The 25,087-nt window shown below is 36.1% G+C and overlaps 1 protein-coding gene and 1 pseudogene across 8 annotated transcripts in view; both read left to right on the plus strand.

The window, feature by feature from the left end:
- Window positions 1-25,087, plus strand: part of LRBA (LPS responsive beige-like anchor protein) — a 786,930-nt gene that overhangs the window by 661,292 nt on the left and 100,551 nt on the right. The gene's annotated exons all lie outside the window — the stretch shown is intronic.
- Window positions 17,511-17,690, plus strand: LOC122479327 (annotated as a pseudogene).

The raw sequence follows: 25,087 nt of genomic DNA on the forward strand, positions 1-25,087 counted from the left end.
GAATATTATAGAACCCTGCTCTGTAGGAATTTACCATTAGTAATGGAAATAATCAGTACAGAATGTGATAAACTGGAGCATAGATGACAGAGCAACTAACTTTGTTCAGGGAAGGAAGATATTTAAGAGACATTTGAGCTAGGTATTGAAGGATTTTCTGTCTCTAAGAAATAATTTCATGTTTGTATGTAGTTGATCTTTTAAGGCTTTAATCTTATCATACTGCCTTTTTAGATTGTATATACATATCATGTTTTTATAAATATAACTATTTTTACTGCTGGTTTTTTAACTTACAGTTTTCATATAGACGACAAAGTAGTTGTTTAAATGGAGATGGAAAGTTTTTTCCTAGGGTAAAGTCTGAGCTGGTAGGCAATCAAAGGAATTAGGAAAAATCTAATCTATGATGTCCCCAGTTACTTCTGCCTTGTTCTTCCACTGCCTTGTTCTTATTTTGCAGTCAGCTTTCATATTCACATTCTGCCACTTTGGAAAGAGACAAGCAGCTTCTCTTTTAAAGGATGTGACTAGAAAGTTGAGTGCATCACTTCTCTTTATATCCTAATTTCTAAAATTTAGCCTCATGATTGTTGTTAGCTACGTGAGAGTTTGGGAAGTATAATATCAAGCTCAGCTGCCTAAAATTGCAAAGGGGCTGGATCTATTCATAAAAGTAAGAAGGATAAAATGGATTAGTGGGATTTAGTTTATGCTACATAAGAAATCAGGAAATTGATATTATAGAATATACCAGGAGAAAATTTCTGGGTTTGTACTTGGGAGGTTCTAATAAAACAGTTTATTTGGCCTTGTTACTGTCACCTTATTTTTATTAGAACTGTCTTTGTCATCCTTTGCTTTTCTTTCCTGATACTACCTGAGAGGAACAAAGGTATTAATAATAAGAAGAAAGAATCATCTAGTAGTAGAAAGAAGAAGCTTAAGAGGATTACCTTGAGTCCCTGAAGGAGGAAATTTTTGTCTGTTGTATATCCCATTTCCTGTGGTACAAGAACTATTTCTGAAAGGAAGGGAAGGTCAAGGGTTCTAGAGTAAGAACAGAGAAAAACAGGCGAGAAAACTTTATTCACATTTAGCAGTAAAGTCACCACCAAACTGTGATTGCTCTATACTTCTGGCATTTATCAGGAAGTAGGAAAAGTAGGTCACCAGGGAAGAAATGAGTTGTGGCAGAGTGATAGAGAATATGGTATGGGGCAGATGGTCTAGTAAGATGAGTTTACCATTCTCATTTCTCAGAAAAGATGTTCTTAAATATAGGAAACACATTCAATAGATAGTTAACTATTTTCAGTTCTCAGGAAAGATAGCCAAAATGTAAGTTTTGGGAAAGCACATTCTGTGGTTTAAATTTATCTAAATTTATCAAGAAAATAGATGGCTTAGGCAGGTTCAAGAAAGGTATATTCTCTGGTTTTGTACTTATCAAGAAAATAAGGTCTTTTATGTGACGGGGTCACAGAAAAATCTTAGCCCCTTACAGAAGGAAGCCTCCTGTATTTAATTCATGTGATAAAGTATCTCATACTAATGATATATACCGAAGTATCAAAGTATAAGGTAGAATCACCAGTCAGAATGCCATGTAATTGCACTGAACTTTATGTATTTCCAAATGCTTGGAAAGATTAGAAGCGTGTTTCTAAATAACATTAGTTGCAGGTATTCCATCATCCTCATCCACCAGCAAAAAACTCAAAAAACAAAAAACAAAAATACCCCACAACAACTAAATAGAAATCCAGATCCTGGTACTCTCACAACAGATTACCTGTTCCACATTTATTGCCAACAACACTGACAATAGGTGCCATATGAACTTCTTGGTGAATTTAGTCATTATTAATCTTGCCACCTACAGTGGCTTAAGTAAGACTGCTGGTACCTGAGAGTGAGACTACTAGATTCATGGCTCATCCTTACAGTTTTGATTCTTCTCTTGATTCAGGTCATAAGAAGGCAAAGTTCTGAACAGTATTCATCTCCTGCAGAATACTTCTTAATTTAAATGTTCTTAGCATTAAACTTACTGCCTTTATAAAAGTAAATGAGACTCTGATGTTACAAGTGATTCTTTTGGCTCTTTTACGAAAGTATAAATTAAAGATATCATTCATTTTTCTGCATGTAACATTAATCATCTTGAATCATGCATGCTGATAGTTCTTATATTTCTTTATTCATCCAACAATTAGTAGTGTCACTTACCTATCTAAGCTCTAGAACAGTGTTATCCACTAAAACTTTCTACGATGATGATGGAAATCTGCACTACCCCTTCATGGTAGCCACTAGCCATATGTGGCTATTGAGCACTTGAAATGAAATGTTACTAATGTTACTGAGGAACTGAATTTTAAATTTTAACTGACTTAAATTTAAATAGCTATAATTAGCTAGTGGCTACTGTATTTGCAGTACAGCTATTGAGATATAATGGTTAAAAATAAAGTGCCTACCTTCTTAGAGTTTATACTTTTCTACTGTGATACTCATGAGCCAGGTTAAGTGCCGTGTTATATGTAACCTCACTTAAGTCTTTTAAAAGATTATATCACTTGTTTCAAAACTTTTAATTTTAGTCCTCGCTATGGATTATATTGTGTCCTTCTTAAATTTGTATATTGTAGCCCTATTCCCCATGTAACTCTACTAGAGCTAGGGCATTTTAGGAAGTAATTAAGGTTAAACGATGTCATAAGGGTGAAACCTGTATCCAATAGCACTAGTATTTTTTACACTAGTCATGCTATGGAAGCAAGCTAATTTTCCATCAGTGGAGAAGTGGATAAGGGAGATGTGGTATGTATATACAATGGAATATTATTCAGCCATAAAAAGAATGAAATCTTAGGGACAGTTGGGACAACATGGATGGACCTAGAGGGTATTATGCTGAGTGAAGTCAGACAGAGAAAGATGAATACCATATGATTTCACTTTATATGTGGAATCTAAAAAAACCAAAACAAATGAACAAACAAAACAGACTCATTATAAATAGAAAATAAAAATGATGGTTGCCAGAGGGGACAGGTATGGATGTGACAGGGATAATAGGTGAAGAGGATTAACAGGTACAAACTTACGGTCATAAAATTAGTAGTCATGGAGATTTAAAGTACAGCTTAAGGAATATAGTCAGTAATACTGTAATAACTTTGTATGGTGACACATGATAACTAGACTTATCACACTGAATATTTCATAATGTGTATAAATGTCAAATCACTATGTTATACATCTGAAATTAATATGTCAGTTACACTTAAATTTAAAAAAGAAAAAGGAACTGGTGGCCTTATACAAGAGAAAGAGATGCCAGAGACCACTCTTTCTCTGTCATGTGAAGACACAGTAATAAATCTGCACTTCTGAAAGTGAGGAAGAGAACTCTCATCAGAAACTTAACCCTGCCAAAACCTTGATATTGGTCTTTCCAGCCTCATGAACTTTGAGAAAATAAACTTCTGTTGTTTAAGCCACTAAGTCTATAGTAGTTTGTTACAATAGCCTGAGTACACTAAGACCCCCCTCCCCACTCCCCCAGACTTCCTATTCTACATTAGTATCATGATTCTTTAGCTTCTGTACTTTCTATAAGCTGGTTGCAAATAGTTGTCAAATCTAGTTTTCCAATGATAACTCTATATAATATAGTTGCTTTATTACTTCTTCTTATATTAATATTATTTTCATCTTGCCTTCCAAATAATTTGTATTCAAATATGGTATATGCTTTAGGGACTGTCTTAAATTTTACTTCCTTGAGGAACTTACTCCCCTACCGTAGCCCTTCCCCTCTTTGAATTGCTATAGAATTTAGGTATTCTATAGGAATTCCTACAACTTAATTGATGTTTCTTTTCTGTTTGATGTTCTTAAACATGTAAAATTCTTCTAGGGCTAGGATCTTACCTTTTTTATAAACATCAATCTTCAATTGGCTTAATCCTGATGAAGAGAAGAGAGAATTGACTTACTCAGCCAAGGAAATTTATTGAACCAATACGAATTGTTGTTTATCCAATATATCAGGCCTAGTAATTTCTTTCTTTTTTTTTTTAATGTGTATTTATTTTGAGAGAGAGAGACAGAGTGTGAGTGGGGGAGGGGCAGAGAGAGAGGGAGACACAGAATCTCAAAGCAGGCTCTAGGCTATGAGCTGTCCCCACAGAGCCCGATGCGGGGCCTCGAAACCACGAACAGTGAGATCATGACCTGAGTGAAGTCGGATGCCTAACCGAATGAGCCACCCAGATGCCCAGTCAGGCCTAGTAATTTGAAAAATGTGTTTGGTAAATCTTCTCTTTGGATATGATACTGAAATATTGAGTAGATACTTATTTAAAACAAGAACTCTGATATTTTACCTTGTGTTCTGGAACAATGCAGAAGTAATGTAGATTGCCTTCTGACACGACTTTGAGCCTTTTTTATTTATTTATGTTTTTAGCAAAGTGTGAATGAAAATAAGAGTAGAGTATTATTTCATAGGTTCCTTTAAGAAAATTCATGTTTGCAATTTTCCACTTCTCTTGAGTATCATATGGAAATATTGGTATGTATGCTTTTATTTTTTTAAATATGCTCTATGAAACCATATTTAGAAAATATTAATGAAATGTTAGAAATAGGTATTTTAAGTATTTTTTTCTTCATTTTAAATATTTTAGAGTCCTATTTAGGTAGTTAAGAAGAATTCTCATTTTGATTATTATTAAGAAGAATTCTCATTTTGATATAACTGAGTATCTTAGTTATATCTTTTCACTAGAGCTACTGTTCCACAGAGTTAAATCCATACTTAGCATAGTTTGGCAAACTGAATCTGAAGTCATTGCATCCTGGTTGTTTAGTAACCTACTGGCAGCAGAAAGATGGCAGTGTTCTTTCCAGGCAGTTTGTTCATCCAAATATCAAGGCTAGGCCTACTCTGCCTTATATGTCTATAGCTGCCAATTTTCCTGTGGCTTCTTTATTTCTTTATCCCTCTATCCAGCTGCTACTCACAGCTATTGCCACATTTGCCCTCTGGCTCCTGGGATAGAATGCTTAGCTTCCCCTGAGGCTGCTGTTAATGCTTCCTTTTTACTCTGCTGGCTGGGAATGCACTTGGCATCCACAGTCTCAAACCTCTCCTCCCTCTTTTTTTCAACAGACACCAAGCACTTAAGTAGCACTTTCAGCCTCCACCAGTTATCAGTAGTAGCTTTCAACCCCTCATTTCTGGTCTGGTAACTCAGCACACTGTCCCGAGAGAGCTTGACTAAGCCAATTTGCCTCCTCTTCCCTCTTTCCTGTGTCTGTCCATCTTCCTTTTCTCTTTTTCCTCCTTATCCATTTCCTTGCCTCCCCTTTCTTTTTCTTACCCTTCTTACTCTTCCTGACAATTTTTTCTTTTTCTTTTTAGAATAGTGGATGCCACAGAATTAGGCAAATATTTGTAGTAGAAAGTAAAACAGTAGTAAATGCTAAAAATTTTTAAAGTTTGCCCAATATTTTAACTGGTTCAACTAAAAAAAAAAAAAGGTGTTTTGTTTAATACCTTAGTCTGCTGGCCACTGTATGGCTATAATGCAGGTTCTGTAATGTAAGTTCATGGGGATTTTCTTTTTTTTTTTTTCTTTTGTATGCAGAGTTGTAGATTTTGTATTTACATAGGTCTGCTTGTTTAAGTCAATATATAATATGGGAAAAGGTATGAAGAATTCTCAGCAAATATTTAATAAGGAAAAGAAAAGCCATCTAGCTATTTTTGTTGTTTATGTTTTTGCCTGAAATGATTTGAATGTGCAGTTTGAGTTATTTTTCAAACTAATTCCCTTCTGAATATCCTGTGAATGTTAGCTTTTCATTTTTCAAGTAATGGCTTATAAATACCTTTAGAAATTTATAGTTTGAGACTTCTGACCCAAAGATTAGAAAATAAAGGTAATACTTGTTAATTTGGGACTCAATAACAGTGTTCTGCAGGCCTTAGTCATTAACTGTTGACAAATGTATAGGACAATTTGAAATGGCTGCAAAATAGAAACATGAAAAACTCATATTGATAGCAATAGACCTGAATAAGTCATTTAAAATCTTTATCTCTTCCTACCTAATTCCCCTTTATTGTAATGCTTTACTGTAGGGGGGGAAAAAAAACTTCAGGCGAAATTTGTGTTTTATAAATTAACCAATTGTATATTCTTCTTCTATAACCCTATTTAACCAAAATATATATTGTTTACTCTTACTCTGCATTTAAATCTACATTGTAAAGGTACACAATATCTTTCTCATCATAAAACCTTACATGTGTTTTTGTTTACTTTGTAAGGTCTAATATTGGGTTTATGTTTAAAGGAAGCATCAACCCATAAGAAGTGTTTTACTTACCTTTTCAGAACCTTAGGTATGAGTCTGTTGCTTTGCTGAGACCAGGGGAAAGGGAGGAGCAGGAAAGGAGAGGGACATCTGCTTATTACATTCCTCAGTAAAACTTCTGAGTTTATAGCCTTTAAGAAAGAACGTTTTATATATGATGTTTCACAGCCTTTTAAATAGGTATAAAAACGGCACCACTGTTCCTTAATGTTTGTATTAAGAAAACAATAATCAATAGATACCTTATTATAACAAATTGAATATACTTTTTAAAGGTGCACATATCACCCCTGCCAGACTGTAAAGCCGCACATACCCGCCTCCCATCACCCCTGCAGCAGGTGGGTGGGTGCTAACAATTTCAGCATTTAGAAATTCTTTTTGAGAGTGTCTTGCTCTAATGTAAGCCCATTTAAAAAAGTTCTACCATCAGGAAGCTGCTACTTCCATTTTTTTTAGACTTGTTTTGTGCTGAAAGTACTGAGAATACAGCAATGATACTCTTGGTTCTTCATATACCTTTTGTTCATATACAGAGCCCTGGGATACTTGAGTCACACAAAACTACAAATTATCTAAGTGCTTCATGCCTTTGAAAAAAAAATTTTTTAAGTTACCTTTAGAAAATTGACTGAAAAAGTATAATTATTTTAAGTAATTTCTCCTTTGGTGACATTAACAAATGTATTTTTAAAGAGCAGTATAGGGGCGCCTGGGTGGCGCAGTCGGTTAAGCGTCCGACTTCAGCCAGGTCACGATCTTGCGGTCCGTGAGTTCGAGCCCTGCATCAGGCTCTGGGCTGATGGCTCAGAGCCTGGAGCCTGTTTCCGATTCTGTGTCTCCTTCTCTCTCTGCCCCTCCCCCGTTCATGCTCTGTCTCTCTCTGTCCCCCAAAAAATAAACGTTGAAAAAAAAATTTAAAAAAAGGAGCAGTATAACTTTTTTGAGCAATACTGTCCAATTTCTGCATGCAATACCCCTTGCTAATGTCCACACAAAAATATGTACATTAATGCTCATAGAAGCATTACTCTTAATAGCCAAACAGTGGAAACAACCTAAATGTCTATCACTGGTGAATGGATTAACAAAATATTGTATATCCGTATCAATTAATTTTTTCAGTCATAAAAAGGAATGAAGTACTGATAAATGCTACTCTGAGGATGAACCATGAAAACATGATGTTAAGCCAAAGAATCCAGGCACAAAAGGCCATATATGATATACTTCCACTTATATGAAATATCCAGAATAAGCAAATCCATAGAAACACACAGTAGATTTGTGGTTGCCAAGTGGTAGAGGTTGGAAAATTGGGAGTGAGTGCTAATGTATATGGGATGTCCTTTTGGTTTGTAAAAATTTGTGATGGTGGTTGTAAGCTTTGTGGATGTACTAAAACCCACAGAACTGTATGCTTTTAAAGTGAATTCTGTGAAGTATGAATTATATTTCAGTTTTTAAAAAGTGCACCAGTTGTCATTTTCATTCAAAAATTGTATGAAGGGGGCACCTGGGTGGCTCAGTTGGTTAATCATCTAACTCTTGAATTCAGCTCAGGTCATGATCCCGGGGTTGTGGGATCAAGGCCCACATTGGGCTCTGTGCTGAGCATGGAACCTGCTTAAGATTCTTTCTCTCTCTGGGCGCCTGGGTGGCTCAGTCGGTTAAGCGTCCCACTTTGGCTCAGGTCATGATCTCGTGGTTCATAGGTTCGAGCCCCGTGTCGGGCTCTGTGCTGACAGCTCCGAGCCTGGAGCCTGCTTCAGATTCTGTGTCTCCCTCTCTCTCTGACCCTCCCCCGTTCATGCTCTGTCTCAAAAATAAATAAACATTAAAAAAAAAAAGATTCTTTCTCTCTCTCTCTCTCTCTCTCTCTCTCTCTCTCTCTCTCCACCCCCCCCCCGCCCCGTTCACACATGCTCCTTCTCACTCTCTCTGTCTCTAAAAAATAAAAACAAATTGTATGAAGGGATTTAAGTTGTCTTATAAAAACTCAGGAGCTTTAGCATAAATCATATAGGTACCTTTAGAAGAGTCTGTGAGAATAAGGCCACTTAAATTTAGCTTGTCAAGCTGTTTTCTGAAAGGGTAGTGTTAAAAAACAAAATGTACGTAAGAAAAATGAACAAATAGAAAACAATGAAAATATGTCTTCTTTTTGTGTTGCTAATGGGTACATTCTATATAAAATGCACATTTTCTTGTTAGCAAATAGTTCCCAAACTTTTAGTGTTTAAGAGTTTCTTTAAAATGCAGATATGAGGATCTCACACTATGCTTGCTAAAATTGATTCCTCAAGTTTGAAGAGGCCTTGGAATAATTTTCTAACTCCCCAGGTGATCCTGAAGTAGATGGGTTTCAAATCTCTTGCCATATTTGGAATATTTTAATTTTGCATTTATTTCAAGGCGGAATGTAATGATTAACAGGAAAGGAAAACTCTAACTTTGCTGAGAGTTAGTTTACAGGTACTTTGGAAATATTATGAGTTGGGTTAAGTTGTTCCATTGAGAAGTGATGTTGTTGTGATCCTAAATTATTTGCTTTTTTCCTGTGTGTGGATTTCATGGTTTACTTTTTATTTAATTTCATGAATATGACCTTAGCAACATAACAACCGATGATATGTGGCTAGTGTTAGAAAATAAAGCCAGAAGTCCAGCATAAAATGGTTGAAATAGTTAAAATAGTGCAGCTGAAGATGTTATTTACAAGGAAAATGGCACTACTCATTTATCGTCAGGGCATATGCTATGAATTATATTCTCAGTAGTGATAGTTTTGGAGGGTTTTTTTGTTTATTTTTGGTTTTTTTTTTTGTTTGAAACATCTCCAACCTAATTCCTTTTTTCAACTAAAAGGATGGATATGTGACTCTTTTTGCTGAGATCAGAGGCCTGTCTTTGACTATGAAATAAATGTACTTTTCTCTGTGTGCAACTCTAGGATTGCACCTGTAACAGAACACTCATTACTGCCATTTTGTATCTATCTTAGCCAATGAACAACCTTTGTTTTTATAATGTACATTTGGTATTTAAATTTTTAACTTCTAGTGATATTTTTAATTATGGAATTATTATATGTAGGCATTAATGATAAATTTTGATCCAATATTTACTTTTATGTAGTGGTTTACTATTAGTATGTTTTATTAAGGGATAAATTAATAATATGTGAGAAGTTATGAATATAACTAATAGGAATAATTAAGATTATTTTAGTAAATTTTATATTCTGAATCTAACATTATTGTCTAAGTAACTGGTCAGGAACATACTAGTCATATTTGTAACGTATTGTCATTCCGTTTGAAGACATTTGTGCTATTGGGTTCATCATATTGCAGTGTTTTTTCTATGTTACATATGTAGTAGATATGGCGGGTTTTTCCTACATTACGTATATGTTAACCTTCCCTTTGGATGTGGCTGTAAGTTCTGTTTACCAGAATTCTTTTGGCTCTTTCCTCCCTGTCAATAAGGCAGCCTATTAGCTTTGTTCAACATCAGTCTCCCTGTCTCTGATGGTCGCACACAAGTAGCCTTGTCTGCTCCTGATATTTCTGGTCCTCCATTTTAGAATATTGATCTGGGGGGTTTATTCATGTACATTCTTCAGACAATTGCAAACTTTGAAATTATAGCACTTTGAAAAATAATAAAAGCCATTAATAAAAGTGTGTTATATTTTCATCTGGAAATGTGATTTACTCAGGTGCAGAAGAAATAGAGGTTGTGAATGACTATAACCAATTTATGAATAGTGGCAGTTATTATTATTGTGTACCTTTTAGGGATCACTGATCAGTCAAGCAGAGAACAGTAATGAGAAAAAAATTAATATTTCCTGCCTTGATGAGAGGATCAGTGTTCAATGGGGAGTTCCAAAAGCAAACTGGGCACATAGCTTTTTATCAATCGCTTATACATCAGAAGTAAGGGTTTGTGCTAATAGTAAAATGTCTTGTTACTTCTAATGATTGACATGATTTGGAATGCTATTCACAATGATGGCAAGATATGTGAAATTTAGGAAGATAAGGACTTACATGTTTTAAATTCAGGTGATTCTCAAGTGGCCAAATACAGATTCTACTTGTTATGCCCATAGGGACCAACAAGGATATGGCACCTTGTTAATTGTTTTAAGTTTTTATTTATTTATTTTGAGAGAGAGCAGAGCAGGAGCGAACACAGGTGGGGGATAGGCAAAGAAAGAGGGAGAAAGAGAGAATCCCAAGCAGGCTCCATGCTGTCAGCGTGGAGCCCAATGTAGGGCTCAAACTCCTAAACTGTGAGATCATGACCTGAGCTGAAACCAAGAGTCAGACACTTAACCGACTGAGCCAGCCAGGCACCCCCAAGAATAAGGCACTTTTAAAGTAGTGTAGAACAGGGGCGCCTGGGTGGCACAGTCGGTTAAGCGTCCGACTTCAGCCAGGTCACGATCTCGCGGTCTGTGAGTTCAAGCCCCACGTCGGGCTCTGGGCTGATGGCTCAGAGCCTGGAGCCTGTTTCCCATTCTGTGTCTCCCTCTCTCTCTGCCCCTCCCCTGTTCATGCTCTGTCTCTCTCTGTCCCAAAAATAAATAAACGTTGAAAAAAAAAAAATAGTAGTGTAGAACAAATCTTTAAAACAGATATGATAGACTCCAAGTTCCTATAGATCGGACATTGATTAATTACTTATGTTATTTACAGTGTCTTACGTTATAAAACCTGACCTATGATCTCCTAAATGGGCATGTGTCTTATCAAAAACTGCAGGTCTTGGGGCACCTGGCTGGCTCAGTCAGTTAAGCGTCCAACTTAGGCTGAGGTCATGATCTCACAGTTTGGGAATTCAAGCCCCATGTCGGACTCTGTGGTGACAACCCGGAGGAGCCTGCTTGGGATTCTGTCTCCCTCTCTCTCTGCCTCTCCGCCATATGTGCTCTTTCATAAAAACAAAACAAAAACTGCAGGTCTTATAGATACTTAAGTATTGTTTGTTAAAGAGACATGACTTTTTCCTCTCCCACTTTGAGGATTGAAATAATCTGTTTCTAAAGATTTTAAGTCAAGTTGTAGTCTGCATCAGCTGCTGCATTGTGTATGAATTCTTTAATTTACTTGGTAGACATGTTCACCGTATACTGCATAGTTTATGAGTAACACCCTGAATGGTTGATTATGGACCTGAGGTTCCACATGCAAAACAGCATGAACTAAGTAGTTCTATTGTCTGCGTATTGGTAGACTATTTTAAAATACTTCACAGTAAAGTGTTTGAAGTACGTTTACTAAAGCCAATAATGTTTCTGCTTAAAGGCCTAATGATCTTTAACAACAACTTTAACCAATAAAAAGTAGCTCCTAAACAGATTTTATTCCTAGCTAATTATTAATAGTAGTAGCATTTTAGGTATGAGATATAGAAACTATGGCCAAAGAATGCATAATAAATTTAATTTGTATTTATTTAACATTCATAAATAGCTTTCACTTCTTAGTCATTTGAGCCTCATAATGTCCTTGGAGGCTGGTAATGAAAATATTCCTAATTTTTTAGAAATTCAGAAAGGCTGATAGGCAAGATTACACAATTAATAAGTAGCAAAAATTCAAAATCTCATTTCCAGAATCCAGTTCCATTACCCCATCTTTTTAATTACATATTATAGTACTTCATAATTTCCAAAGCAATTTTTCTACATCTTATTTGACCTTTGGAAGAATCCTTTGTTGTAGGTTAGTGGTTTTATAATAAATCATGGTCTGAAAGTCCTAGCCAGAGTAATTAGGTAAGAAAAAGAAATGAAAGTCATCCAAATCAAAACTAAAAGTAAAATTGTTCCTATTTGTAGATAACATGGTCTAATATACAGAAATCCTAAAGACACACAAAAAACTATTAGAACTAATAGGTGATTTCAATAAAGTGTTCTTTTTTGTACAATGACAATGAACTATTTGAAAAGGAAATTAGAAGAACAGTTACATTTATAATAGCACCAAAAAACCAATAAAATTATTAGGAATAAACTTAATTAAGGAAAGACATAACACTGAAAACTACAAAACACTGATGAAAGAAATTAGGTACAAACAAATGGTAAGATGTGTCCATGAGTTGAAGACTTAATGTTGTTAAAATGCTCGTACTACCCAAAGCAATCTACAGATTCAGTGTAATCTCTATCAAAAATCCTGATGTCATTTTTTCCAGAAATAGAAAAAAATAATCCTAAATTCATATGGAAGAACAAAATACCCTGAATAGCCAAAACAATTTTGAGAGAGGAGAACAAAGCTGGAGGCATCATACTCACTGATTCCAAAACTGTTACAAAGCTACAGTAATTAAAATGTAAAATTACAAAGCTACAGTAATTATACTGGCATTAAACAGACATATAGACCAATGGAACAGAATAGAGAACCCAGAAATAAATGATGAGAACCCACATAGTCCAATGGAACAGAATGGAGAACCCAGAAATAAATATATGATGAGCCGATCTTAAACAAGAGTGCCAAGAATATATAGATGGAAAAGGATAGTCCCTTAAATAAATGGTACTGGGAAAACTGAATATTCACATGCAAAAGAATGAAATTGAACACTTTTCCTATATCATATGCAAAAATCAACTCAAAATGGAAAGACTTAAACATAAGATCTGTATCTATAAAACTCCTAGAAGAAAACATAGCAGTAAAGCTTCATGACATTGGTCTTGGCAAGGGTTTCATGGATATGATTACCAAAAGCACAGGCAACAAATACAAAAATAGACAAGTGGGCCTATGTTATACTAGAAAGTGCACAGCAAAGAAAACAATTGATATAAGGCATCCTATGGAATGAGAAGATATTTTCAAACCGTGTATCAGATAAAGGCTTAATTTTCAAAATATGTAAGGAACTCCTGCAACTCAATAACAAAAGAAACCTAATAACCTGATTTTTAAAATGTGCTAAAGACTTGAATTGACGTTTCTGCAAAGAAAACTTCACAGTAACAAATGGCCAACATGTGTGAAAATATGCTCAGAGTCATTACTCATCAGGGAAATGCAAATCAAACTATAATGTAATATCATTTCATACCTGTTAGGATGAGTATCAAAATTAGAAAAGTCCTAACAATATAGATGGATCTAAAAGGTACTGTGCTAAGTGAAATAAGTCAGAGAAAGACAAATACCATATATGATTTCACTCATATGTGGAATTTAAGAAACAAAACAAACGAACAAAGAAAAAAGAGACAAACTAAAAAACAGACACTTAACTGTATAGAACAAATTGGTGGTTACCAGAGGGGAGGTGGATAGAGACATGGGTGAAGTAGGTGAAGGGGATTAAGAGTACACTTGTGGTAAGCACTGAGTAATGTATAGAATTGTGGAATCACTACATTAAACACTTGAGACTAATATAATCTTATATGTTAATTATACTAGAATTAAAAATAATAAAGAAGGGGAAGATGGATTATATGTATTGAATTATGGAGCTGTTGAGTAAAATAAAGATTAAGTATTGACTCTAGGACTATATGATATATAGGATATTAATGAACTTGGCAGTGGAGTTTTGATATTGTGGTTTAAGAAAGAATAGAGTAAAAGTTATTAGAACTAGTTAAGCTATAAAAGATTTCAAGAGGAGCAGCGATTTGGGTGATAGATTGCAGGTGAACCAGGAAGAAAAGAAAAGACAAGTCCTTGTGAGGATGTAGAGGATGTAGAGAAATTGGTACTCTTCTCCATAGTTGGTGGGGAATGTAAAATGGCTGAAGTAGCAGAGCAGAGAGGGGACTTGTTGTCTGGCATGAATAGAATTGAATGGTGGCTAACATTGGCAATAACAGTCCCAGATGAGTCCTACCTCCTTTCTGATATTGAATATTCCAGAACCTTTTCTTTTCTTTTTTTTTTTTTAATGTTTTATTTATTCTTGACAGCGAGAGCATAAGTGAGGGAGGGGCAGAGAGAGAGGGAGACACAGAATCTGAAGCAGGCTCCAGGCTCTGAGCTGTCAGCACAGAGCCCGACGCTGGGCTCAAACTCATGGACCGCGAGATCATGACCTGAGCCGAAATCAGACGCTCAACCGACTGAGCCACCCAGGCGCCCCTGTCAGAACCTTTTCTAACCTCTAGAATTTTGTACTTGTTCAGCCCATCTAGAAGACTCTTTCCTCAAATGTTTTGACTAGCTGATTTTTATCCTTTACATCTCAGTTATATGTCACCTTTCTAGAGAAACTTTTCCTGCTCATTCTGTTCAAAATCGTCAGTTATTGTGTATCCCATCACTTTGTCTGTGTGCTAATTACTATTTGACATCATTTTGTTGAATAGTTTGTATGTTAATGTCAGTCTCCCACAAAAAATGAGAACAGAGACTTTGTCAGTGTTTTTCTCTGCTATGTCCCCAGTTTGTAGCACAACTCCTGACATGTACGGGGACCCCTGACACTAAATGAATGTATAGTGGTAGAATAAATGAGTCAACTTAGGGTCAGAGGATTTTGTGGCTAAGGAAGTTCAATGGTACACCAGAAGAGGACGATCATTTGTTGAATACCTACTATATTTCAGCCATTATTTTAGGCATTCTTTCATATATTATTTTATTCTCCCCTTCTAGATATATTACTCCTATTTTAAGGAAATTGAGGCTTACTAAAAATAAGTTACTTACCTATTTGTCACAGTTGGCCTGGGAAGAATCTTTTGATTCTTAAAGAGATTCTAAGTCAGAGATGCTGATAGACCGGGTTTCTGGTCCTACTGAGGAAGAGATTATTCTGTTTCAGATTGGAAGTCTTCTGAGGCAGTCTCATATGCCGATGAAGAGAAAAGAAAAATACCACTGGGGACCATATAGAAGCCATATTTCTTGAGACATTAGGGCCATCTGCAGAGCTTTGGGTTCTTCTTAGTTTGGATTCTATACCTAATCACCTTCTTTCAGTAGAGAAAAGATCAAAATTCAACGAATTTATATAAAAGTTATTTTTGTGAGTCTAAAGCAGGGATCAGCAAACTATAGTCCATGGGCCACATCCAGCCTGTTGCCTGTTTTTGTAAATAAACTTTTATTGGAACACAGCCACCATGTTTATTTGTTTATATTGTCTATGGCTGCCTCTGGGCTACAGCAACAGAATTGTAATTGTGATAGTGATCATATGGCAAAGCCCAAACTATTTACTATCTGGCCTTTTATAGAAAAAATTTGCCAAGGCCTATCTAAAGCATTGTTAGCACTGGGACACCTGGGTGGCTCACTCAGTTAAGCGTCCTACTCTTGACTTTGGCTCAAGTCATGATCTCACGGTTCGTGGGTTCAAGCCCTGCATTAGGCTCTGGGCTGACAGCATGGAGATTCAATGTGTTTGGGATTCTCTCTCTCCCTCTCTCTGCATCTCCCCTGCTTGCTTGCTCTCTCCCTCTCAAAATAAATAAATATTTTTTTAAAAAATAAAGCATAGTTAACATCAAAACATAAACAAAAATAAAACCTATTCTTCCAAAAAGCCAACAATGAAAAATCTATAAAAATCACAAGATTACAGTGGTTAAATTTCTAGCTGACCTTAAACATTTAGCCAAAGATGGGACAACTCTTAATTTCCTTTCCTGCTCTAGCTCCCTGCTTTTTAAAGTTCACAGTTGTTTATTCAGATGAGATCATTGTTCATTTAGAGAGTGAACAAACAGTTCTTTCATTTTAATGCATTTTTTACACTATACCATCAAACTGAGAGAATTTACCACTCATTTCATTGAATCATATATGTTCTGTATTTTGAAATCCATCTCAAAACTGTCTTTTCTAAAGTAGACTTCCTGAGTAATTTAGAACCACTAAGTGAGAGCAGCATTTCTAGTTTCATACACAAATACATCTAGTTTGAGTAATGCATAATTTAGAAATATGCAAGGTAAGTGGAATATTTTCTTTAATTTTATGATCAACTAACTTAGAACATATTTAATTCTTTGGTAAAAATGACATACATGATGATAATGGTATTCTCTTTCTTTAGCAGGCTCTTTGATGTCTCAGGGTCATCAGTATATTATTAATAGGACCCTCAGTCTGAGACAATCTGGAGCACTATTGTTATTTTGCTTTGCTATCCATGAAATGCAGTAAGCCCCTCTACATATCCCTCAGGGATTGTTATCTGGCTTCTGTGTGAACACTTTAGCTGACAGGTAGAAATGCATGTGAGTGTGTTGAATAAGGGAAAGAATGAAGGAAGAGGAAGTTGAGGGCGTTCTCTCATGAGACACAGACTAAGAACTAGGTATGCGTAAGTGAATAGTTTGTTTCTACCCCATCCCCACTTCCTGCTGCTTATACATAAAAGACCTTCTGTAGCTGTTAAATTTTTATTTTAATTGAATTCCAGTAAATGAAAGAACATGTACAGAGACACACAAGAGAGATGTTATTTGAGCTAACGGCAATCCAGTCTGACTAATGAAGAAAAGAGAGTAGTTGTGACTTAACACCATAAAGGGAGTTTGAGGTCAGATATTCAAAAGGGACTTGAATGCAATGATAAGGAGTTGGATTGACTCTATGGGCAGAGGAGCATTTAAGAATTTTGTGGGGAAGAGTGGTATGACTGAAGTTCCAATTTAGGAAGTTTACCTAGTAACATCATATAGGATTGAATGAAGGACAATTTCAACAGTTATGAAATCAATCTTTTATGTCCAGATAATCTGAGACTGAGGCAGAATGGTGACATTTGGAATATATGGCACAGAAGGCAAATATATAGGTAGTGTTGTAGGATTTTGTATCTGAATAGGAGGTAAATGGTATTTTAAAGTTTTTACTTTAGGTGACTGGAAGATGGTGGTGAATATAACACAATTGGAAAGTCTAGAAGAGGAAAAGGTTTTGGAAATACAGTCATGTTCATCCTTGGACAGGTTGAGTTTTAGATGTTGGTCCAACACCCAGGTGGAGGAAGCCTGACAATTCTAAGTTCTAGAGATAGAGCAGAAGTGGCAAATTGGTGTTAGCCCATGGGCAGTATAAACCTACAGAAATAGTTTCGATGAGGTGTTTTTCATCTAAAATGTTTTTTGCAGCTTTGCGCAGTGGCAGTATCGTAGCCAATGAGGTTTATCCGAGGCGCAATTATTGCTAATTGAAAACTAAAATGTTTTTTGGGTTTTTTTATTCTCACTCTAATAGGTTGACTATTACTCTCTCTCCTAGCATTTAGAAGATACCATTATTTCTTATTTTTGTTCTTACTGTTGAGAAATCTATCAGCTGTTCCTTTTTAGGTTGCTTGTAAAATTTTTCCAATTGTCCAGTATTTTGCAGTTTTGTGATAATGCGTCTAAGTATGGATTTATTTTTAATTTTTTAAAATTGTTTAATGTTTATGAGAGAGAGAGAGAGACAGAAACAGTATGAGTGGGGGAAGGACAGAGAGGGAGGCACAGAATATGAAGCAGACTTCAGGCTCTGAGCTAGTCAGCACAGAGCCCAATGTGGGGCTCAGACCCACGATCCGTAGTATCATGACTTGAGCCGAAGTCAGGTGCTCAACTGACTGAGCCACCCAGGCTACCCTGGATTTATTTTTATATTCTGCTTGTGACTTATTTTGTATCCTGAATAAAGATTTGTGTCTTAAGTACATTCTGGGAAGTTTTCAGGAATTATCATTTTGATACTGTCTATTCCCCATTCTCTCAATTTATTCTTGATAGAATTCCTTTTAGATGCATGTTGGACTTTCTCATTCTATTTTCTATGACTATAAAACCTCTCTTTTATATTTCCCATTTTATTATTTCTGGGCTCCATTTTTGTAATTTCCTCATATTTTTTAGATCACCAGTTGCCTTTGTGCCTATTTCAAATCTGTTTAAGCAGTCCAGTATAAATTTAGTGACTTTTTTGCCTAGAATTTCTTTGGTTCTTTTTCAAATCAACTTAAAAAATTATCTTCTTGGGGCGCCTGGGTGGCTCAGTCAGTTGGGGGTCCGTCCGACTTCGGCTCAAATCATGATCTCACAGTCCATGAGTTCAAGCCCCGCGTCGGGCTCTGTGCTGACAGCTCAGAGCCTGGAGCCTGCCTTGGATTCTGTGTCTCCCTCTCTCTCTGCTCCTCCCCTGCTCGTGCTCTGTCTCTCTCTGTCTCAAAAATAAATAAAAACATTAGAAAAGAAATTTTTAAATTATCTTCTTAAATTCTCATTTGTTGTATGCTCTTAATAGCTTAAAACAGTTACTTTAAAAGTCCTATTCAATATTACTAGTATCTTATTACCTTTGTGTTGTTTGATAACTCTTACTCATGACAGTCTATTTCCTCATATATTTGGTAATTTTGGATTGTGTGTTCATCTTTAGGAGAGCCATTTCCCATTAGAATCTTTGATTGATAGTGTTTTGCTTTTACCTCTTCATTGTATCACAGCATAGGACCAATTTGTATGTAAATTTCAGACCACTTGGTTATATTTTTAAGTCCTGTGTCTATATAACGGACAGACCTATAGATATGAATTCCTAGGGAAAGCTTTCCTACCCTAAGCCCAAATGAAGACGGATAAATTTGTCCTAATATCCTTTTGTTGGTAGATAGATGTTTCTTCTGGTCACCCTTTTTCTTGGTGCATGACTCTTTGTGGGTTCCAGTTTTATGTGTGAAAATACCTCATTTCCAACTTTTTCCCTCACCACCAGAAAAGGGGAGCCAAGGCATCCTCTACTTTTTCTACACGAGTATTAAAACCAAGCTCCTCAGTGACTGAGACTGGAAGAAAACACCCAGGGGTTACCTTTACCTGCTTATAACTTGCTACTATAGTTTTCTCATTTTATTGTTGTTAATTGTTTGTTTGTGACTCCTAAGGATTTCTGTTGCTATTTCCTTTCTAACTTGTTTTTCAGTTAAAAGCTTACTTGTTATTTTTTCCTTTGTAATTGATAGGTACAGGAACTAAATACAATATGGGATTCTCTATTTGGTCCTAGAACAGAAAAAGGGCATTGGGGAAAATGGTAAAAGTCACCTAATCTCTGCATATTAGTTAAGCGTGATACCAACATAGATTTTCTGGTTTTGATATTGTAATAGTTATGTAAGTTGTTAACATTTGTAAAAGTTGGGTGAGGGGTATACAGAAAATGTACTATTTTTGTAATTTTTTCTGTAAATCATTTCAAAACAAAGTTTTAAGAAAGCATATTTGTTTTTATTTAGCCTTTCTGGGTGTTTTTATAGAAAGAGGGCTTTCAAATTTATTTCTGAAATAAGCAACCTGATATTTTAATGAAAGGACTTGGTTGCCATCATTTAAAAAAAAAAAAAAAGAACAGGGGCACCTGGGTGGCGCAGTCGGTTAAGCGTCCGACTTCAGCCAGGTCACGATCTCGTGGTCCGTGGGTTCGAGCCCCGCGTCGGGCTCTGGGCTGATGGCTCAGAGCCTGGAGCCTGTTTCCGATTCTGTGTCTCCCTCTCTCTCTGCCCCTCCCCCGTTCATGCTCTGTCTCTCTCTGTCCCAAAAATAAATAAACGTTGGAAAAAAAAATTAAAAAAAAAAAAAGAACAGAGTTCCCTTCCTCTCCCATATTTAGATTTCTAGCCTTTCTTTAGAAGTAGAATATCTGACTGTCCTGGATCTACACAGTCTCAGTTAGAGCTAAGTGATGGCCACACCTATAGACAGACATATCTCTCTAGTTTTCTTCTTTTTCTACTGTTTTATATCCAGCTTGCCATATTAATTTATTTTTTACCTACCTAGTTTTCATAGATATTTAAATATGCAACCTTTGGTGTAGCAATTAGGAGGGAGGTCAGTGTTGGAGATAGAGATTTGGTGTGCATCTATATTGAATGATAGTTGAAGGTAGAGGGAGTTCATGACTTTACCTTGTGTAATATTTGGCATAGAGGCAAGAAATCCAGGGACAAGCCCTGGGAAATAATTTTCTTCTGAGAGCAAGAAGACAGAGTGGAACCCACAAAAAAAGATATCCATGGCAGCTGGAGAAGTAAGAATGTATGATGCTAATGTAAGAAAGGAGAGGGGTTTTCAAGAGGAATTAGACATTAAAAAATGTGCTTCAGAGTGGGTCAAAAGTACCAAATCCCGATGTGATGCTATACTTTTAACTTGTTAATAGATACACTTCTTATCTTTCCTCCTTTTCCTCCTCCATGTCATTCCCCCTTCTCTGCTCTCCTTTATGTCCCAGAGGGCTCATCACTACAGATTGCAAATGGCAGGTAGTAGATAGGAGAGCAGGGGAAGAAAGAGGTAACATTATTCCCCACCACTACCACTTCTAGACTGTAGACCTACAGCTCTTGCTACATTCAGGTCATTTCCCTTCACTACTCAACAGTGTCTAGTAATAATAATTCCTCCCTTTTCTCCTTCAGGCCTATGGGTTGTAATGCCTTCTCATTGTTGTGAGTCTGGAAGTTCCTCAAAATGTCTTTTTGGTTCCCTTGACCCTGTATGTGAGTTGAACTTTCATCAGAATTCCATCTAATTGTACCGTCTGTTCTCTGCTGGGACCCTAACCAATATACTAAGTGTATTAGTTAGTTATACGACAGGTTAAGTTGTTTTCTGTTATGTTTAAGACACTGTATCTTAGAGTCTTATTATTTCTCTTTCATGTGCATAAGAATTATATACTTTTGAATTGTTACTGGTAATATTATTTAGGATCTCCTCATTGTTTTCTTATGTACAAAGGAAAGGAAACTAAAGCAGGAGAGCAAATTTGCCAGTTATAGCACGTGACTTCCATATCTGGGCCCAAGATGGGTCTAGATTGCTTTGCTTCCCAGCCAATAGAAAGATAGAAAGGAAACATGCCCATTTGTTTTGAGCTGAGCTACCCAGAAGTGGAACAAATTACCAGTGTTCATATACCAATGTTCATATGCCAGTTGTTTGGTTACCTTCACCATAACTTGGTGACATGGCCTCATGACATTTTAAGGGAGAGTGGTGAATGTGTTTCTGGCTTAGATTTTTGTTATTAAAGAAAGTAAGAGTGGATACTAGATGACAAATGGTCTCACACAGAGGGGCAAACATTTCATTTCAGACATAAAGGGGAGAATATTGGCAACATTCAGTAGAAAATTTCAGTAGAGTGTGGTGAAATCTAGGTTTCAATGAGTTGAGGAATGAAGGGGTAAAGAGATTGTGGAGTGAATGAATATGCTTCTTTTGAAGAGTATGCTGCTATACAATGAAAGAAGAGGTGATTCTGGGATATAAAAGAGTTAAGAGAAAGATTCTTTCTAGGTAGCAGAATCTGAGTAGTCTCAGAGAAGAAATAACTTTTAGAAGGGAAGAATTGAAAAACCAAGTACATAGCGTATTTTTAGGAAATGTGAGGATACTTCTTACCCCAAAGCACAGGGCAAAGAGAGCTAAGATCGAAATATAAACATTTTGCAATGGAGAAGAAAATCAAGAAAAAACGATATCATTTTGAAGTCAAAGGCCAGATAATCAGTTGAGAAAGTGAGGCAGGTATGTAATTTAGAGTAGCCACTGAAAGGAATATGATATTAGTGAACTAGAAACATAAAATAATCAGTGTAGAATTTGAGGCTCAGCTGAAGACAGAGAGCTTGGATTACAGGAAAAATGTTGGTATCTGTTTTGATTTTTCTGTAATGAAACATAGCAGCCTGTGTATAAAAGCTAGGAAAATAGATCATGGAATTTCCTAAGATGAAGTGTTAACAAAGTAGGTATGGGAAGAGTCAAGTTGGTGAAGTGTCTAGGTTGCTTATAAAAAGTCTAGTTGAAAATAACCACCATGGGGTCTGGTATGGATTAAAATAGGTCAAAGAGGTCTGAGGAAAATGTAAACCAGAAGATGTGTTAGTTATCTATTGCTATATAACAAGTTAGGCCAAAATTTAACAGCTAAAACAACAGTAGGCCTTTATTATCTTGTAGAGTCCTTTTGGATCAGGAATTTGGGAATGGCTTAGCCAAGTGGTTCTGGCTTTCTACCTCTCATTAGATTGTAGCCAAGATGCTTATTGGAGGCACAGTCATCCAGAGGTATGACTGGGCTAGAAGATGTGCTTCTAAGATGACTTGCTCACATTGTTGATGAGTTGGCAGGAGACCTCAGTTTCATACTACAAGGACCTCTCCATAGAGCTGCTTGAATAACTTTACCATATGGCAGCTGATTTCCCCAGAGCCAGCAAGCAAAAATAGAGGAGGGTAGGAGGCACAGTATCTTTTATGAGTTAAGTCTCAAAAGCCCCACTGTGTTATTTCTATTCTATCCAATTGGTTACAGAGGTCAGCTGTGTTGAGGCTGGAACTAGCAAGAGCATGAATACCAGAAAGTAAGAATCATCAGGGGCCATTTTGGAAGCTTACCACCACAGAAGGAAAATTGGAAAGAGAATTGACATCTAAAAAGAACTTACTTTGTACAGGCATATAATTTAATTCTTGTAATAACTTTATGAGGAATGTATTAGTTTCTCATTTTAGAGATGAGTAAATTTAAGCTTTAAGAATTTAATTAACTGTTGCCAAACATTTTATAACAGTTCAGCCAGGCTTGGAATCCAGGTTTGTTAGCCTGTTCCCGTAATATTTCATCATATGGAAAGAAAGTATGGTACATCTACTTTGAAGACATAAGTTTGGTTGAGATTTAATTGATATAGTTTATGCAAATTATCACTGTACACAAATATTTATTGGCTGTTTTTATTATGTATCCTTGTAATTTAAGAACTAAAGGAAGTTACGAGAAGTGAGGATGAAAGACATGTTTGAAAGGAAAATTAACTGGCAGAAAGTAGGATATGGTTATTTAAGGACACTTAGATTTGAATTGCTTGGATTATTAAGTCAAAAGCATATTAATGCTTAAAGGTGACTATAGTGGGCAGAAAAGGAAGACTTCCAAGAGAAGAACCATTAATATGAATTCTGAAACCATCAAGAATGATGACAGGGAATAGAACTATGACCCAAAGTCTGAAATAGGAAGGAAATGGTATGTGCTTCATAAAGGCGGTTCATAATTTCCTTAAGAATAATTTGATGAAATATTGAAATGAGAGTATAGGCAGTATTTTAAGTTTTAAGCTTTATGATATCTTGAGTGTTGGTTAATGCAAATTATATTTTTATCTCATGACTATATAAAAAGGTATTTCTTTAATATTATTTGTACATTTATATGAAAGGTTAAACCCTACTTAAGCTCGTTTTATGCTATCCTCTTTCTGCCCTCTACACCTCTTTGTACATAGTTGTTTTCACATCTGTGTCTTCACTGGACTGGAAGCTCATCTAGGGCAGGTACAAAAATGCCTCATTCATTTATCTTTGTCCCACTATGTGCCTAGCACAGTATCCTAAACATAGTAATAGGTAGTGAATATTAGATAAATTAGTGGCTTGCCAGGTCATACTTTTCAACTCACTCTGTAAAAGGGATAGGTTATATTCATACTGGGTATACTTATGTAAATGATAAGAAAGGTATGAATTTAATATTTTTTTAATGTTTATTTAATTTGAGAGAGAGTGTGTGAGCAGGGGAGGGACAGAGAGAGAGGGAGAGAGAGAATCCCAAGCAGGCTCCATACTAAGCATGGAGCCCGATGCAGGGCTCGATCCCACAACTGTGAGATCATGACCTGAGCCAACCTCAGGACTCAGACATTCAACTGACTGAATCACCCAGGCATCCTGAACTTAGTATTTATTAACACATCTCAACTGTAGACCTTGGCACATATGGTGGGAATGAAGGCTCTGAGAATCCTTTAAATATGGCAACCATCCTCCTTGCTCTTCAAAAAATAGAAATTAAAGCCCCTAATGTGTACTAATAACTGTGTTAGGCATGAGAACCAAAGATGAATGAGCTGTGTGAGTCATGTCTTTAAGATAGCTCAGTGAAGGAAGAGGCAGACATATAAACATCATTTAAAAAAACTAATCTTTATTTTTTAGAGCAGTTTTAGTTTTTTTTTGAAAAACGGTGGGAAACTTAGAGTTGTATACACCCCTTACTCTCCATCCCCCCCCATTCTATTATTAACATCTTCAATTAGTGTGATACATTTATTATAATTGATGTCAATATCAATACATTACTACTAACTAAATTCCATATTACGTTAAGGTTCACTTATTTTGTTGTACATTCTGTGGGCTTTGGCAAATAATAACACATCTTTACTATTACAGTACCATGCAGAATAGTTTCACTGCCCTAAAAATCTCCTTTGTTCTACCTTTTTATTCTTCCCACTCCCGCTACTCCAAACTCCTGGCAACCACTGATTACTTTATCATTTCTATAGTTTTTCTTTTTCTAGAATGTCATATATTGAGAATCATACAATATATATAGCCATTTCGGATTGGCTTCTTTCTTTTTTTTTTAATTTTTTTTAACGTTTATTCATTTTTGAGAGACAGAAAGCATGTGTGGGAGAGGGGCAGCGAGAGAGGGAGACACAGAATCTGAAGCAGGCTCCAGCCTCGAGCTGTCAGCACAGAGCCCGATGTGGGGCTCAAACTCACTGACCATGAGATCACGACCTGAGCTGAAGTCTGACACTCAACCGACTGAGCCACCCAGGCACCCCCAGATTGGCTTCTTTCACCTAGCAATAT

Source organism: Prionailurus bengalensis, chromosome B1, assembly GCF_016509475.1.
Source record: "Prionailurus bengalensis isolate Pbe53 chromosome B1, Fcat_Pben_1.1_paternal_pri, whole genome shotgun sequence".
Taxonomy (NCBI): domain Eukaryota; kingdom Metazoa; phylum Chordata; class Mammalia; order Carnivora; family Felidae; genus Prionailurus; species Prionailurus bengalensis.